Genomic DNA, 5,268 nt, shown 5'->3' with positions numbered 1-5,268 from the left:
GCAGTGGCCGGATCTCAGCTCACTGCAAGCTCTGCCTCCCGGGTTTATGCCATTCTCCTGCCTCAGCCTCCCGAGTACCTGGGACTACAGGTGCCCGCCACCTTGCCCGGCTAGTTTTTTGTATTTTTTAGTAGAGACAGGATTTCATCGGGTTAGCCAGGATGGTCTCGATCTCCTGACCTCGTGATCCGCCCATCTCGGCCTCCCAAAGTGCTGGGATTACAGGCATGAGCCACCGAGCCCGGTCTTTTTTTTGTATTTTTAGTACAGACGGGGTTTCATGGTGTTGGCCAGACTGGTCCTGAACTCCTGACCTCATGATCCATCTGCCTTGGCCTCCCAAAGTGCTGAGATTACAGGCGTGAGCCACTGCACCCAGCCAACTATGCCTACATTTTAACAAAATTCAGGCTCCTCCCGTAATCTTAATCTTGTGACCTTTCATTAATCTTACAAAGGCGGTTTCAGCCCTAAAACAAGGATGGCTCAGTTGTAGGGAGGGACTATTATCATCCTTGCTTCAAAGTTAAACTATAAACTGAATTCCCCCCAAGGCTAGCTTGGCCCACGGCCAGGACTGAGTGAGGACAGCCAGCCTGGGAAGTTAGAAGCAAGACGAAGTCAGCCATGTTAGATTCCTCTCACGGTCGTAATCTCTGCAAAGGCAGTTTGGATCTGAAGTGTAGAAATTCGGGATTGTTTACAAAGATAAAGTTTAGGGCCACTTAACAGAATTTCAACATATTTCTCTATAAGGCTTAATGCAATCCGATTAGTTGAGGTGGTCTTTTTCTTTCAGGAAAGGTATATTTTAACCTTAACACTGAAGATGTAACAGACCTTTGTGCCATCTGGTCTGAGTTAGGCACAGGACAATAGAGGAGGCGGTTAATTTATAACAAAGATCAGTGATTGGAGGGGAAGGAGGTCTGGTCTCTGGTCTCTCCTAGTCATTTACAGAACAAGAACAATGAGGAAGAAAGTTAATCTGCAATCTAAGAAGGGCAGGAGTTAGAAACATGCTATGTGAATCAGTCTCCAGGGCTTAATTCCCTTCTGCCTTAGTAAATTTAGAAGGTCTCCAAATTTTATTTTCTTTCACAAGTCAAAATTCTAAGAACCCAGTTGGGCGCGGTGGCTCACACTTGTAATCCCAGCACTTCGAGAGGCCGAGGCGGGTGGATCACGAGGTCAGGAGTTCGAGACCAGCCTGGCCAACATGATGAAACCCAGTCTCTACTAAAAATACAAATATTAGCCAGGCGTGGTGGCGGGCACCTGTAATCCCAGCTACTCGGGAGGCTGAGGCAGAAGAATTGCTGGAACCCAGGAGGCAGAAGTTGCAGTGAGCTGAGATCATGGCACTGCATTCCAGCCTGGGTGACAGAACTAGACTTCGTCTCGAAGAAAAATTATAAGAACCCAGAGGGATCCTTGTATCAGGACTTGCTGCTCTCTCGCACCCAGGCCATTTGTATAGGAGGTAAGACCCCATCCCAAGGCACAGGTCAGAGGTATGTATGTATGCATTTATCTTTGAGACAGAGTCTTGCTCTGTTGCCCAGGCTGTAGTGCAGTGGTGCAATCTTGGCTCACTGCAACCTCCCCGTCTCGGGTTCAAGCCATTCTTGGTCTCAGCCTCTGGAGTAGCTGGGATTATAGGCGCCCGCCACCACCAAGCCCGGCTAATGTTTTGTGTTTTTAGTAGAGATGGGGTTTCGCCATGCTGGCCAGGCTGGTCTCGAATTCCTGACCTCAAGTGATCGGCCCGCCTTGGCCTCCCAAAGTGCTGGGATTACAGGCGTGAGCCACTGCACCCGGCCCAGAGGCATTTATTTAAAACGTGCAATAAAAGTGTTCTGAGCTTCCCTTATGTACATAGGACTTCCTATAACTTATCTCCCATGCAGCTGAGCCTCTAGCTGAGCATGCCTTGCCAACTTTAATTAAGCCTAAATACCCAACAGCAGGTGGCTGCTGAAGGAATCCAGGAAATAACATCCCAAAATATGCCGCATTGCTATGATGATGACTTCAAACTGAAGGCATTTGGAAAACAGCAAATGCACAAAGGGGCTTTTCCTGGATTTCTCTTATCCGATTAAAGGTAGGTTGTCCGGAAGGAAGCTAATTGTCATAAAAACCCTCCCTGGGAATCTTTATCTATCAGAGAAGATGAACATGCATCCAGAGTCCAATCTAGAAGGGACTGGAAGTTAACACTCTGTCCAGACAGGCTCTTATTTATTCTTTTCATTTTGCCAGAAGGGGTGGAGGCACAACCCCATCATTGCTTAAAAAAAAATTATGATATAGGCTGGGCACAGTGGCTCACACTTGTAATCCCAGCACTTTGGGAGGCTGAGGCAGGTGGATCACGAGGTCAGGAGATGGAGACCATCCTGGCTAACACGGTGAAACCCCGTCTCTACTAAAATACAAAAAATTAGCCGGGTGTGGTGGCAGGCGCCTGTAGTCCCAGCTACTCGGGAGGCTGAGGCAGGAGAATGAGGTGAACCCGGGAGGCGGAGCTTGCAGTGAGCCGAGGTGACGCCACTGCACTCTAGTGCGGGCGACAGAGCGAGACTCCATCTCAAAAAAAAAAAAAATTATGGTATGAAGATGAAAATGTCCATTCCCGTCCCTGCACCGCCAGACTGAGGGGGTGGGAAGGATCTATACCCTGACCCCCATCTGAGTCTTAAACCGCACAGACTGTCTGAGTATGGAGTATGGGTGGCACAGGCACCTTCCCCATAACAGTTCCAAGGAAGCAAAGTGATCAATGGATCCAGTTTCCCCAGTGTCTTCCAGCATGAGACTGGTGAGGAGCTGCCACCTGGGACACCCCCAGTGGCCCTCATGTAACTGCCCAGATAGAGCCGATTTATCAAGACACGGAAAATTAGCTGGGCATGGTGGTGGGTGCCTGTAATCCCAGCTACTTGGGAGGCTGAAACAGGAGAATCACTTGAACCCAGGAGACGGAGGTTGCAGTGAGCTGAGATCGTGCTACTCTACTCCAGCCTGGGTGACAGAGCAAGACTCTGTCTCAAAACAAAACAAAACAAACAAACAAACAAAATGCTGGGTGTAGAAATTGCAAAAGGAAGACTAATTCACACAGAGTTGGTTAAACAGGAGACCAGAGTTTTGCTATTACTCAATTTACCCTCCTGGAAAATTCAGAGACTAGAGTTTTTAAAAGACAGTTTGGCAGGTGGCTAGAGGGTGGGTGCCGCTGATTGGTTGGGGATGCAGTCATAGGGGTATGGAAACTGGTCCTCCTCTGCTGAGTCCACTTCTGGGTAGGGGCCACAGGACCAGCTGAGTCCTGAGTCTCTGGCCAGGTGGAGTCATCTGGTCTTCAGAAATACAAAAGTCTGAAAAGATATCACAAAAGGCCTATCTTAAATTATACAATTAGTGACGTTACTTACAGGAACAACTGGAGAAATTGCAAATCTTAGGAGCCCCGGAACAATGGCTGGTAATCATTTATAACTACGCTTACATTTTACAGAATTCGGGCCCCTCTCACAATCCTGACCTTGTAGACTTTCATTAGTCTTACCAATCCGGTTTAGTTTTGGGAAGGGTTATTACTATCATCCTTGCTTTAAGGTTAAACCATAAACTAAATTCCTCCCAAAATTAGCTTGGCCCACACCCCCGGAATAGTCAAGGGCAGTTTGGAGGTTAAAGGCAAGAGGGAGTTGCCTAGCCTAGGTCAGATCTCTCTGTCTTTTTTTTTTTTTGAAACAAAGTCTTGCTCTGTCACCCAGGCTGGAGTGCAGTGGCACAGTCTCAGCTCACTGCAACCTCCATCTCCCAGGTGCAAGTGATTCTCCTGCCTCAGCCTCCCCAGTTGCTGGGATTACAGGCACGCACCCGCCACCATGCCCAGCTAATTTTTGTATTTTTAGTAGAGACGGGGTTTCACCATGTTGGCCAGGCTGGTCTCAAACTCCTGACCTCCAATGATTCGCCACCTCGGGCTGCCAACATGCTGGCATGAGCCACCACACCCAGTCCTCTGCTGTCTCTTCTGTAATTCATTATTTGTGACTGTTCCTTTAATCCTGTCTTCCCCTCCCATCCACAATGTTAGCTCAAGTGTCAGAGGTATTTGAACCAGAGCAACTCCATCTTGAATAGGAGCTAGGTGAAGAAGCTGAGACCTACTGGGCTGAATTCCCAGACGGTTATGGCATTCTAAGTCACAGGATGAGACGGGGGGTCAGCACAAGACACGGGTCATAAAGACCTTGCTGAGAAAACAGGTTGCAATAAAGAAGCCGGCTAAAAGCCACCAAAACCAAGATGGTGACAAGAATGACCAGGGGTGACAAGAGGTCTGGGGTGACACAAGCTCTGACCCTCTAGTGAGCTGAGGCAGGATGCTGGAAGGTTCCCAGGCTGAATGAAGCTGCCTTTGCAAAAATTATAATAGTGAGAAAATTATGACAGTGAAAGAGATCTGGCCAGGTGCGGTGACTCACACCTGTATGTAATCCCAGCGCTTTGGGAGGCGAAGGTGGGTGTATCGCCTGAGGTGAGGAGTTTGAGACCAGCCTGGCCAATATGGTGAAACCCTGTTTCTGTTAAAAATTCAAAAATTAGCTGGGTGTGGTGGCACATGCCTGTAATCCCAGCTACTGGGGAGGCTGAGGCAGGAGAATTGCTTGAACCCGGGAGGCAGAAGTCGCAGTGAGCCAAGATCGCACCATCACGCTCCAGCCCGGACGACCAGTGCAAGACTCCATCTCAAAAAAAAAAAAAAAAAATTCATTCGGCACCAATACATCTGCACTCCCGTCTGATGTTCCAGGTAGAGGGGGTTACAGTTCCTGCATTCTTGTGTTACTGGAAAGAGGTCCTGATCCAGACCTCAAGAGAGGATTCTTGGATCTCACACAAGAAATAATTCAGGGCAAATCCACAGTGCAAAGCAAAAGCAAATTTATTAAGTGGTGAAAGAATGGCTGGTCCATTATTTCAGCCCCATGGGCTGCTCTGGTTATTTTTATGGCTATTTCTTGATGATATGCTAAACAAGGGGTGGATTATTCATGCCTCTCCTTTTTAGAACCATAGGGGATAACTTCCTGACGTTGCCATGGCATCTGTAAACTGTCATGGCACTGGTGGGAGTACAGCAGTGAGGACGACCAGAGGTCACTCTTTATTTATTTATTTATTTATTTATTTATTTATTTATTTATTTTTTGAGACAGTGTCTCACTCTGTCATCAGGCTGGAGTGCAG

This window comes from Rhinopithecus bieti, unplaced genomic scaffold, assembly GCF_001698545.2.
Source record: "Rhinopithecus bieti isolate Rb0 unplaced genomic scaffold, ASM169854v2 scaffold_16234, whole genome shotgun sequence".
In the NCBI taxonomy this organism is placed as follows: domain Eukaryota; kingdom Metazoa; phylum Chordata; class Mammalia; order Primates; family Cercopithecidae; genus Rhinopithecus; species Rhinopithecus bieti.
Note: the sequence above shows the minus strand (reverse complement) of the source record.